At 47.6% G+C, this 13,489-nt stretch overlaps 1 protein-coding gene across 15 annotated transcripts in view; it reads left to right on the top strand.

Annotated features, from left to right (window-relative positions):
• Positions 1-13,489, top strand: part of PTPRF (protein tyrosine phosphatase receptor type F) — a 1,415,717-nt gene that overhangs the window by 957,804 nt on the left and 444,424 nt on the right. For 8 of the 15 annotated variants that reach the window (XM_068239464.1, XM_068239469.1, XM_068239462.1 and 5 more), the window contains exon 1: positions 2,104-2,634. The exons of 3 other annotated variants lie outside the window; for them this stretch is intronic. The gene's annotated coding sequence lies outside the window, so the exon portion shown is untranslated. Of the gene's footprint in view, positions 1-2,102; positions 2,635-13,489 lie in introns of those variants that run through there. 4 more of the 15 variants (XM_068239457.1, XM_068239463.1, XM_068239461.1 and 1 more) reach the window with 3 other exon arrangements.

Below are 13,489 nucleotides of genomic sequence, written 5' to 3' on the forward strand. Positions count from 1 at the left end.
AGCGGTGGTCTTCACACAATTTTAAAAATGGATCCGCGGGATCCGGTTTGAAAAACTGAACGGACAGTCCGGATTTGCTGGGACTTAAGGGATACATGGAAGGGTAGTGAAAGGCAATACAAAAATGGATCTCCCTCTACACAGGCTACTTTGCACACAAAAACGGAGCGAGAACCGGATTGCCTACTGCCTGCTCCTCCCCTCAACGTCATCTTTGCGGACCTCCACCCCATAGGTTGCCCCCAGGTAGCCTAGAGGAGATAGCAGCCAGGAAGAGGGGCAGTGGGCACAGTGGCGGGGAGGGGGGGGGGTCGGACCCCCCCTCCCTCATCTGCGTCCCCCAGTCCCCGCTCCCCCTCCAGCTAAGCAGCAAGTGGGGAATCAATTACCTACTAACTTCCTCCGCTCACCGTGTGACTGAAGTATAGAGGGCGACCCTCCTCCCCGCCACTGTGCCCACTGCCCTCCTTCCTGGCTGCCATCCCTCCAGCTTGGCGCATCCCCCCCCCCCCCCCCCGTCTGGGGGCATGTTTTTTTCATATGCAAACTGATTGGAAACGTGTGCTGCAAAAGGGCAGCCCATACCTAGTGTGGACTGAGCCTAACCTAGTGTGCCTCCAGTATTAGGTAGCCCCCCCTCCCCAGTTAGTAGAGCTGGTGACAGTCCCCCTGTGTGGCAATAGGTTGGGCCAGAGGGGCCCTCCCTCAACACCAGTATTAGCTCTCTATTGGTCCTGTGCTGGTAATAATTTCTATATATGCTTTGAATAGTAGTAATCATTAACAAACTGTTCCCCATACCCAGGGGCAAACCCAAGATTTTAAAGGGGGGGATTCCTGAAAGGTCTTCCTCAGCCACGCACAAATTCAATACAGTATAATAATATGGTAGAACATCATGCTGGGTACACATAATGCAATTTCCTGTCCGACTGACAGGAGCTGATAATTATTTCCTAAATGTCTCATCTGCTCCCGATTGACAACGGGATCGCTCAGGAGCAGCTTGGATACAGATAATGATGAGGACAGCCGACATTGCTAATGAAGGGGAAAATGAAGCATTTACACAGCAAGGGCACAGGGCTGTGCTCATACCTGACTCTATTAAATTCCCCAGAGCTTCTCCATGCTCTGTACACCCACTGCTACTCCATGCTCTGTACACACGTTGCTGCTAAATGCTCTCTACACACACTGCTGCTCGATGCTCTGTACATATACTGCTGCTCCATCCAAAGTCAATGTAGGCGGGAAAAAAAGGGGGAGTGCTGTGAGCTGCAGGATGCCTGCAGATATTCTGGTGTCTCAACTTGTGCCTGTCCCCAGACACTGCACCGGCCCTGGTCTGAGGGGGGATTCTGGGCAGCTGTAATCCCCCCCTGCGTTTGCCTATGATACCCTACTGGCTCCTCTGACACTGTGCTTGTCCTTGACAGATTTTGGTGCGCTGTACCAATTGTTATGTAGAGTGCTTGGGGGGGCCCCATTGTAAAACTTACACGGGGCCCATAGCTCCTTAGCTACGCCACTGTGCTCCTCCTAGGGAGCTATGCGGAGTATTAAGCGCTCTCTCACTCACCTCTCCTACCTGCGCCCTCCTTCCTCTGTGCTCCCATCTTGTGCAGGTGCTATAGTGACCCGGCTGCATATACAGTATGTACTGACTGACTTACATAGCCAGTTCATGGGGTCATTATATACCCTGTATAGGTCTCCGGAGAGGGGATGCTGTTAAAATTGATTTGCAGTGTGTGGTAGCGATAGATACTTCGCTGATCAGACGTTAACAGAGGGCTGTATCTATTGGGCACGTCGGGAGAAAGTCTGCCAGTGTGTATGGCACAGGCATTATCTCCACTCAGTCAGTCTCCACCAGACTTGGCAGGCAGCGCTGTCCTCGCAAACACAGCGGGGGAGGAGTTTCTTTCTCATCCGAAGTCAAACAAAAGCAAAGAGAGCTGAATGAGTAAATGAGGCGGAGACAGCAGCTTTAGCCACGCCCCTGCTTGTAGGTTGGGTGAGCTGAATCAGCGAGTGAGGCGGGGACTGTAGTTGTAGCCACGCCCTTGCTTGTACAGTGGGTGAGCTGAATGAGTGAATGAGGCGGGTAGTGCCGCTGTAGCCACACCCCTGCACTCAGGGTGGGTGAGCCTCTCACAGGCTGCTCTGGGCATCAGTTCTGTAGAGAGCCTTGCTGGGAAAGAGATCTCCTGTCTGGGAGTTGTGTCAGGTAAAATCCGGCTCACCTACCCCCCTTCCCCTCCCTCTTTCCTACCTACCTGCCTACCGCCTCAGGGATACTACCGTCACCAGATGTCGCCTTGGCTCCGGATCATGGATTAATGTCACCACTGGAATATAACTGAGGAAAAGGCTTTCTTCTTTTTTGTATTCTTGTTTCGCGTTTCCCCGGAGATCCGGCTCGGGCGGGCGTGTGGAGGTTGCGGCTGAGCGGAGAGCTCCGTGCTGGTGGTGCTGGTGTACCTGCAGCGTGTGGGATATACAAAGCCGAGGAGGAGACCAGGGGAGCAGCCCGTGTGTGTCTCTCGCTCGCTGGGCTTGGACAGAAGAGAGTTTTTTTCCTGTTTTATAAATAAACCCATGTGCCTTGGATCAGCTGCCCGCTCCCAGGTCTGTCCCTCTACCAGTTTTTATCATGTGTATTTATTTATATTTTTCCTAGCTTTTATACAGGTTCTGTGATTTCCACCTGTGCCTTCCCCTCACACACACACACAATGGCCTCTGAGCTGGGCTCCAGTACTTACAGCAAATTCAAATCTCAGATGCCTCCCTACATAGTGCCCAGTTTCAGAAAGGAGTTTTATGTTAGGTACACACTGTTCCATTCCCCGGCCGATCGATGGGTCGAAACGATTATTTCTGACATAACCCATCTGCTCCCAATCGATGACGGAATCAATCTTGTGAAGTAGTAATTGATTCTGTCATCGATCGGGAGCTGATCGGGCATGTTGGAAATAATCGATTTGACACGTTGATCGGCTGGGAAATTGAATGGTGTAGTTAGCATTACAGTTCTTCCGCACATTGCACTACAATACCATCACAACGGTGCCAAAAAGTTGTGCGTTAAACATGCACTGTGACTGTGCAGTGAAGCATACAGTACTATAAAAGTATGCTTCACTGCCACTGCAAATGTGCACTGTATTCACACAGCATGCTGGGCACTGCCTCGGGGGTCCTTCCACACTGTGCCCATTGCGTTGTGTTACCAACGCATCAGTGGCTTAAAAGTTACACTGCATGTTAGACGTGTAGTGTGACCATATACTAAAGTATACAGTACAATGACAGTATGCTCCACCACCACTGTAACCGTGCACATTATCTGTTAACCACACAGCATGCTGTACGTTACTCTGAGGGGACCCACCACACTGGAGCCTATGTGAAAGTACCATAGAAATCATTGCATCACGTTGGGTGTGATTATATCGTCCGTTGCTTATTGTGGAAAGCCCCTTCGGATTTTGCTGCCTGTTGGGCTGGTATCCCTCATCTATTGTTTTATTCTGTGGTGTATTGAGAGATCTGCTTTTACTGGGATCGGTTCCCTGGTGTGTAGCGAGATCATGATGTGTTATTGGTCTGTGAAAGCTAAGGGCTTGTGATGGACGTGATGCTTGACAGGCTCAGTCAGTAAGGTTCACCATTAAACAGCAGATCTGGGTCCAGTTATCGACCAGAGAGGAGATTTCTGTTCTATTGATCACAGTGCAACATTGTATCAATATCAGTAAGTAGCATTTTTTTAATTGAAAGGGTGGCACCCTTTTATGCAGAATAAAGGGCAACCTTCTAAATTCTGAAAAGGAGTAGAGAATTGTTGCTGGCCATTGCATGTTGCTGCTCATTACTCACTCCCTTTTACTAGTTAACAGTAGAATTGTATTATTCTGTATAATTTCTGTGTAAAAAGAACAGTACTTTTTTTTTTTTTTTTTCAAATGGGCAAAGGGAACGAACAGGCCGCAAAGGATTTTTGACTAACATTAGAGAATTTTGCTACTGGCAAAGCCAAGGCATGATGCTGCCTCATAACTCCCTCCCACTTACTAATTATCAACAGTTCTCAAATCCAGTTTTATGGCTTGCAAAAAATCAGCCTCTATGGCTGCCTGAAGAATTAGCTTTTATTGGGGTTGAGAGCCAGTTTTATTAGGATAATTATTGTAGCTGCGATGGGAGTAATGATGCTGGTGTAAATGTTGGAAAGTTTTGCATATAGGACACTGCTAGAGAGGCAGTTACTGAGACATAATCTGTTTAGGGGGATAGTGTTCTACATTTGTCCTGCTATCTTTATTTGTCAAGGGGAAAGTTGGGGAGACTGTTTTTTTGGGAAACTAATTAGTGGAAGTCCCTGATGCTCTGTGATTTGAGAACAAAGCTGAAAGATAGAGGCTTGCTGGCTGGCGTGCCAAGCTAATTGTGTACCCTTGTAATGCTGCAGTTTGTGTTTATGGCTGGGAATGAGGCCAGGAACATAATATTAGTCCATTTCCCAGGCTCGGAGGAGAAAGCCTCTTTAATTTAAGAGTAGGCAGGAGCTTGGAGCAGTGGTCAGCCTAGCAAGAGCCTGGATATATTTCCTGTCGTGCGTGATGGTGCTGTGTGCAAACGTTGCTTGAGGCTGAGAAGTTAGGGTTGATGGCAAGCCCCCAAACTTTTACAGAGTCTTGTGAAGTCCTAAAGGCCCTCCCAGCTTCCATTATCTTCCCTTTACTGCTTTTTGGAGCTTGCCCAGCGCAAATATTTGACCAGCTTAACTGATCTGAGCTCACAGGTGCTTCTGGAGGTTGAGCTCACTTTAGTCACAGGACAGCAGTTAGGGCAGGGCTAGGAATTTACTAGGTTTAGTGAAGAAGACTGTATATCTATCTATTAAACACACAGAGCATACCCAAAGCTGTGTCCCCAAAGGTGTATGCACTCACTGCAGTGGCAAGGTCTACATCTGTTACTGGGCTGCTTGCCTTGGGCCCTAGGCCTACCATATTGTCCTCAGATCTAAATTATGTGCGTAAAGTTCTTGCACTTTGCTATCGTTGTGTCAGTTGTTTGTTACACTTGTAGCAATTTTTTTTTCTACTTATGAAGTTCTATTAATATTGTTGTGTTTTAGAGAAGAGGGAGTATCTTAGGGTTTTGTAAGCCCAACATCTGATTCTTCTTTCTGCTATAATAGAATGTTACTGCTTGATGCTGGTGTGATTAGATCTTCTAGTGGCCTGTGACATATTGCTGTAGCCTGATTAGTCATTGATGACAATGTGAGATAAAAGGCCAGTTTATCATCATTAGAACTGCCAAGTGTGCCCCCAAAAATCTCTGTCACTGTGAAAAATCCCTAGCCTAGATTTATGTGTGTTGTGTTTATCCTGTGGCTTCAGAGTGTTGGGTTACACTAAACACACAGGTAGTATGCTGCAGAATGGCTGAGCGTGGTCACAGATTTAAGACTCCTACACATGATCGCTTCGGCGTTCATGCTGTTGAGAAAATGGATAGTCTACTTTAGGGAACCCAGCAGGAAACCTCATAATTACAAGTTCTCCAATCACAGCACCCTCTACAGCAGGGGTGCCCACACTTTTTTGGCTTGCGAACTACTTTAACATTCCAGGAGATCTACCAACATTTACAGTATAGGTAGCCAGGTATAGGTGCCTTCAGTATAGGTAATGAGGGGTATAGGTAGTAGGCCTGAAAGATAAATCGAATTTAAACCGAAATCGCGATCACCAAGCTCACAATTCCGGAATCGTCAAAGCGGCAATTATCGCGATCACGTCATTTCCACATGGGGAAGTTTGAAGAAGTGGCTTCAAACTTCCCTAAAGTCCTGGCGCTGGCGGCCCGTAGCGTTGGACATACCTTCTGCACGAGTCTCAACGCTGTCCGTCCTCTATTGCAGTCTGCCGGCTCTTGTGCTTGGCAAAACTCTGTCATGTGACATACAGGAAGTGTTCCGTGCATTAGAGCCTGCAGGAGGCGAAGTGGATAGACGGGCATTGCTGGACTCGTGCTGGAAGCTATGTCCAGAACTGATGCAGCTTGGGGGGCAGAGAAGGCACAGAGTGACACAGAGGGGGCTCAGACACAGAGGGGGCACAGAGAGAAACAGAGCGGGTACAGAGACAAAGGGGGCAAGAGAGAAACCCAGAGGAGGCATAAATAGACAAAGGGGGCACAAAGAGAGACAGGGGGACAGAGGGGTAACAAACAGGCACGGAGGGGGAACAAAACTTGATTTGAAGGAAATCGTGAATTGAATCGAAATTGCAATTTCAAACAGAAATCGTTCAATTCAATTTTTTCCTAAAATCGCTCAGGCTTAATAGGTAGCCAGGTATATGTGCCTTCAGTCCATTTAGGATAGAAAATTTACCTGGCACTCCGTGCATCAAAAGTAAAAAAAAAACCACCTTTATTTTGAAGGATTTCATTCATCCAATAAAATGCAGTTAGTTGTCAAACAGCATACAAGTATGACTAAAAATCCTAGCTCGATATTAGGCTGTGGGAGGAGGGGGGGGGGGGGGGGGGGGTGGCGACTCAATTTCAGAGTGCTTTTCTAAAAGTGCACATGTGCTGGAGTTATGTATTGCATACCCTGAAGTTTTAAAGATCTGATTGCGGTGGCTGAGGGAATGCTCCGACAGGGATGGGACCTATTGGGCACCCCAGTTCTATAGCATGAAGCTTTGTGAGTGGCTGAATAATGTGGGCGTAGTTTACTAGAACCGGAGACCTTGCAGTTTGAGAGGTTGCTGTCCACCCAATCAAGTTTGTGGAATTTCCCTATGAGGTTGCATGCTAGTCCCCTAAAGTTGACTAGCGCCAGAAATTGTTGGTTTACCACCAGTAAATGAGTGCCAATTTGGAAGGGAAAGGCCTTCTAATGCTGGGCATACACAGGGCAATCCGGTGGCCGATTAGCCGCCGGATCGACTCCCGCCGCGTCCCTGCTCGTCCGCGCGGATCGATTTTCGCTCGTCCCCGCCGGCGCTCCTTATCAGCTGCTTGATTCCCCGCTATTGTCCGCCGGCGGGGATCGAGCGGGGAATCTATCCGGCAGGTCATCGGACCTGTCGGATATTATCAATCGAGCCATCATTTCTCCCATTGATAATGGGAGAAAGTGCCGTGTACACCCAGCATAAAAACATGGCATCTGACTGTTTTTTCTCCTGGGTGCCATTATGTCCTGCACCTCTATCATGTTTCTGACCACTGAGTTAAACACTGTTCGAATGCTTGGCCAAAATGCAATGTAAATGCCTGTTCTTTTTGTGAACAAGGGTTATGTTGTTGCTGTGTATTTACAAAGTGCTGACATGTTGCAGCACTTTACAGAGTAAATGGTCATGGCACTAAAGCTGAATACTCACCTCCCAAGGTAGGAAGATGGATCCCAGCGACGTCCCATGATGACAAGGTTTTCCCGATCCATCTTCCTGCTGCCGGTTATACGCAATGTCACATGACCGGCGCAAACTAGAGTTCAAGCAATTGTGGTACTTTGAGCGAGTGTCGTTGGGGATCTTAAAGTGAACCTAAATGGAGATGGATAATACCAGTTGCCTGACTCTACTACTGATCCTGTATCTCTTAAGCCTCATACACACGAAGCACAGGTCTCCCACAAGAGCCAAAAAAAAAAAAAAAAAAAAAAAAAAAAAGAAGCAGCGACAGCTTGTCGCCAGGACCCACTGTGCATCAGCCGTACACACGGCGCACAGAGGGACAGAGATGCGGCAGAAGCTGACGCCGAAGGTCTCCCCCCCCCCCCCCCCCCCCCCCCCCCCGCGCGGAAGCTCCGTTCATGGTGTATGGGTTGCTGTCGCTAGTCCGCATACACACACAGTGCGCGTGGTGGACTAGCGACAGTTGCGGCGACAGCTGTTGCCGGCGATTGGCCAAGGCAATCGCCTGGTGACAGCTCTGACTGGCGACGGTGGCGCGCCTCATACACACGGGGGACCTGTCGCCGCAACATGCGCGTGCCACGTGCGACAGTTGTGCCCCGTGTGTAGGGCCTTTATACTTTTAGCCACAGCCCCTGAACAAGAATGCAGATCATGTGCTCTGACTGAAGTCAGACTGGATAAGCTGCATGCTTGTTTCAGCTGTGTGATTCAGACACTACTTCAGCCAAATAAATCAGCAGGACTGCCAGGCAACTGGTATTGTTTAAAAGGAAACATCCATATCCCTCTCAGTTTAGGTGCACTTTAAAGATCCAATCCGCCTTGACAGTTGTCGCATGCCTGTACCCACGTCGCAAGATCATGAAAATGCTTGCTCGTTGCTAAAATAATCCCTGGTCGTTGGAAAAAGTGTCGGAGAAATTGCATAGTGGGTACAGGCCTTAACCTTCCTGGCGGTAAGCCCGAGCTGAGCTCGGGCTATGCCGCGCAGGAAGATATCTCAGCCCCTGGTGGGGCGATTTTCTTCATTTAAAATGCTGTACGCGCAGCTAGCACTTTGCTAGCCGCACGTACAGCTTGATCGCCGCCGCTCTGCGGCGATCGCCCGCACGCAGCGGCGCAACAGGGCCCCCCCCCCCGCCAGAGCCCTGCGCTGCCCGGACCAATGAGTTCCGGGCAGCGCTATGGGCTGGATCGGAGGCGTCTGACGTCAGGACGTCGGCTGACGTCCATGACGTCATTCCGATCGTCGCCATGGCGACAGGAGAAGCCAAACAGGGGAACGCGTTATATACGCGTTCCCCTGTTTGCTATTGATGCCGGCGACGATCGCACTAGAGGGACACATGCGCCCTCTAGTGGTGTTTCATGTAGCTACCACTCTGGTAGCTTTACATGAAACAAAAAAAAAAAAATTAAAAAAAAAAGGATTTTTGCCTTTTTGGCAAAAACAACTAACCGCCAGGAGGGTTAACTGTCCTCTGAGCTCTCAAGCTTATCTACCATAGGAATAGTTATGTCTCTGCCATAGACTAAGGGCTGATTCACACTACAAGAGCTTTTTAAGCACTATAAATTTTAAAAGCTCTTGCTAATGCAATGCTGTGGGGGATTCTTACAAAATCACATCGCTCCAGTGTGAGCACGCACAAAGGATAACAATAGCAAGAGCTTTTAAAATCACAAAGCGCTCAGAAAAGCTCTTGTAGTTTGAACGAGCCCTAAGGAGGGCAGGAGAACCAAATAATGTATCTGTATGTTTTGGGGTGTTGGAGGAAACCAGAGTGCCAAGAGGAAACCCATCCAAACATGGGTAGGGATACTGTCAGGCTGGCAGACAGATGGGGTTACAAGATCTGTTTAGGAGAGAATAATGAGTTATGCATTATGCATGTATCCTAGATTGGGGGCAGTCTGGGTTGCTGTAGCATATATAAGCACTTTTTTCTAATGGCAGAGAATATACTTATTAAAAAACAAAACATGGAAATGAATTTATGGCCAATGAAGAGTGATTGTTCGGGGAATCTGACATCCTCGGTTTTTAAACTGGTCAACTTTACAGGGCTGGCAGTGTGAATATTTTGCTTATTTTAACCCTTTTGTGTGTTTACTATTGTGTGTTTGCTTTCTCCAGTGTTGTTTATGACGCAGGCATTTCCTGGCGGACGTGTTGGGACGCTGTGAAAGTGAGCAGACCAGCGATAGTTGTATTAGTAAACGAGCCTTAAAGTGCAGCTGTCTGCTCTCTCCGCCACCTGTTCCTAATCGGCCTCCACCTGTGACTCCGATTCCCTGCCTCGGTGTAAGACGTGAGCCGCGCCGCCTTGGGTGCTGGCGGGTAAATAACCGTGCGGGCGATGCAGATGGTCGGGGGATGCTGATCTTTGTGTCGGTCCCAAAGCTGAGTGTAAATATTTACGCATGGTAGCGCGGACACGCCGTATGCCGCAGTCAGGTTTCTAGCAAGTAAACTGTATTGTGTCACTTTAGGGACGTGGAATCCGCCGTAAGGGCAACCTGGCCGGATTCCAGGCTCTGCGCACGGAATAGCCGCATCTGCAGACAAAAAAAAACGTGTTTATGTTTTCTGGTATTGTATTGCAAAGTCTATGTGTGCGTGTAGAATGTTCAGAACCTGTCAGACCGGTTCAGGGCTGAAAACAGATGGGGTTGCCAGCTACAGGATTATGAGAGACTTTAAGTGGGACTCTGGACAGAAGTTTGACAGTGTGGAAGGGTTAGAATCCCAGTCGGTGCTTTTCACCAGATTTGATTGCTTCAATTACGTTTATCAGTCGTTTATGTTGGCGGCAACAGATAAACAGCACAGTTTTGATCAGCTTAGCACAGTTTTTTGTTAGGAAGCATGACCAGCTGATAAATCTGAATTGCGGGGAATTGGAGGGTGTTAGTTGCTTCATCACCTAATGCATCTGGTCGTGCAAAGCAAGTAGGGAATCCGATTCAATAAATTCTCAATTGGATAACTGCTGGAATCTGTTCAAAACTGCATGAAGTGATAAATGAGCAGATTTCCAGTTGGAGAGGAGTAAAGCCTGGTAAACACCAATCACTGATCAATTTTAACTGCTGTTTTCTCTTCACCTGATATAAATTGTATTGTCATTGACCCTATCTCGTCAGGAATCTCATTGGAATATTGAGATTGTTCTAAAGAAATGATACTTTCACATTGTGAGACTTGACCCCCTTAGGGTAGAGGTCGGGGTCGATTGCTGTACAGATGTGTCACTAGCCTGTAGGTTAGTAACACTTTCTGTTGCTATGGAGGGTTTTGGAGAGACATCGCAGTTCAGGATGGAGCGGGGTGTGGGGGCAGGAAAGGAACATAACTATAGCCTCGGCCCACACTCAGATGACATGATTGGGTGGGCCAGATCTCTCGTACATTGGGACCGTCATTCACACGCTGAATTCTCTGCAGAGGATTTTTCAGTACATTTTTGTCATCTCACATCTGATCTTTTATAAAATGGCTTTCTGTATTGGGACAAACCCCACCCAGTGACCTCCCAAGAGTACATTGGCGTCCCATGCTGAAATCTATAGGAAGTGTGTTGGCAGGCAATGGATCCCTCTCTGATCAGACAGGGGCCTATCTGAAAGTGCCCATTAACGGTACAATTTTTCACTAAATGCGATCTTTTGATGCGATTTGAACAATCAAAACTAATCGGAAGGCAATAATTAATTGTTCACATTTTACTGAACTATTCTTTCTTCAAATTTGATCTTAACATCCAACTTTTGGATTGCTTTTATCCTATTTGGCAATTGACCAAATAATCGTTCCTTATCGATTGCCTTCATAAACAGCACATTTTCTATACAATTCGATTGTAAAAATTGCATCGAAAGATCGCATTTTGGTGAAAAAAATTGTGCCGCTAATGGGCACCTTAAAGGGACTCCGAGCAGTGCATAAACTATGGAATGTTGCATACCATTTTCAAGCTCTTTCTCCTCTTTCCAACGAAATATAAACCACCGTTCTACGCCTTTTAGTTTTCGCTGTTTTTGCAATCAGTCGCGGCAAATGCTATTTCGATCGCTAAAATAACGAAAACTAAAAGGCGTAGGGCGGCGGTTTAGGTGTCGTTGGAAAGAGGAGAAAGAGAGCTTCAAAATGGTATGCATCTTTCCATAGTTACTTGTAATACACAGGACGACTTTTCCCCAAAGTCGGCAGCTGAATGGAGCTGCTGACACTGGGGAAAGTGTCGTCCTGTGTAATACAAGTAACTATGGAAAGATGCATACCATTTTGAAGCTCTTTCTCCTCTTTCCAATGACACCGAAACCGCCGCCCTACGCCGCAACTTCGATCGCGAAAATAGCGAAAACTAAAAGGCGTAGGGTAGCGGTTTATATATCATTGGAAGGAGGAGAGAGAGAGCTTGAAAATGGTATGCAACTTTCCATAGTTTCTGTACTGCTCGGAGTCCCTTTATTGGTTGATCAGGTCATACATTGAGTGATGTATGGCCAGCTTTGTTCCTCCTTCCCTTGAGGAAAGTATTCCCTCTTGCTTGAACTAGACTGACATTCTGGTAAAGATGTGATTGCCAGCTCTGTGGGGTGGGAGTACATGGATCTCCTGACACGGTTAGCGTTGTTTGCATAGCTGCATTTATTAATAGACGTGTGTTGTTGCAGCTACGTGTCTGCGTGTCACAGCTTTGATAAGCCATCAGTTGTATAAACAAGTCTCAGCACCACTGAGAATCCAGTTATCCGGTTACACAGCATAATAGATATTGTTGTGCGTAATGAGTATTGTATCCATGGACATAATTCAGTAGCAGCTGAGTGAACATGCTTCTACCTTGTCCAGACACCTCCAATGCTGGCATAATGTCAGGCAACACTGGTGAATTAAGAGGAAGAAACAAAACTGCCTGCTACACACCATGCAATATCCATCAGATAAATGGGTTGAATTGATAATTTTCAACAGATCTGATTTCCGCTCACTTCTGTACAAAATCTGAAAATTATCAAAAATCTGATGGGATTCCTCCCATCTTTCTGATGGGAAATTGCATGGTGTGTACCAGGAATTAGGGTCAGTCACGGGGCGGTTTGGCCAATGTTTGCTGACACCGTTGAATCTTTCAGGTGCATGACTGAACGGTGTGCTTGCCGAGCTGTTCAGCGTCTCGTCTGCCGCCCACGAGTGCCATTTGGGTGCTATTAAAATGCAGCCAAATGGCAGCGGTTGTAACATCATGTATGGCAGCGCTTGACACGTGGCATTACCTGGCTGAAGAGAACAGACGCATGCCGAGATTGCTGCTTGGGCTGTCTTCAGATGTGACTCCATGGGTTTCCGCCTTATTTTGCCGACTACTGACGATTTTTTAAACGCAGAGCAGTCATTAGCTGATATCGCGACAAGGGTACAGTCACACGACCACGAGAACGCCCCTTAGCGTCGCGCCGCAATAGCGACTGTCACGGTGGATCAGATCACAAAAATCCCAGACGACTCGCGCGTAAGTACAAAGTACCGCGATCGTTTGAAGTTTTGTTTGCTCCCGACGTGTAGTTTCACGTGACGTCATGCGTACCCAGCAGGAAGAAGCGACTCTTGACAACATTTGTCTAGGGGACGTTGTAGGACCAATTGGGTGGTGATTACGGGGCTTACCTGAAGCATTTTGCTACTGCTTACTGGGGCCGTGCGGATTGCCAGGCAGCTGCTACTTTTGTGGGGGTTTTTTCCAGTCTAAGACTGAACTTCAGGATTCAAGTTCAGAATAGTGGGCCAATCATTTCTTATCAGTTATTAACGGAGTCAAACCTGTGTATAGCTGCTGTCAGAGAGATTTAAGGTGTGTACTCATGCATAATACTTGTCGCCCAAGGCGAACGGGTCTCTATTCCTTTTGACAGGGAGGCGAGCAATGTAGAGATGTCTTTTTCTGGTGCAGAGTGATGTGTCTTCTGTTATGGGGATGGGAGGAGAGATGGCGCATGGAGGAGCGGAGTTCCGGGGGGGG

This window comes from Hyperolius riggenbachi, chromosome 6, assembly GCF_040937935.1.
Source record: "Hyperolius riggenbachi isolate aHypRig1 chromosome 6, aHypRig1.pri, whole genome shotgun sequence".
NCBI classification, from domain to species: domain Eukaryota; kingdom Metazoa; phylum Chordata; class Amphibia; order Anura; family Hyperoliidae; genus Hyperolius; species Hyperolius riggenbachi.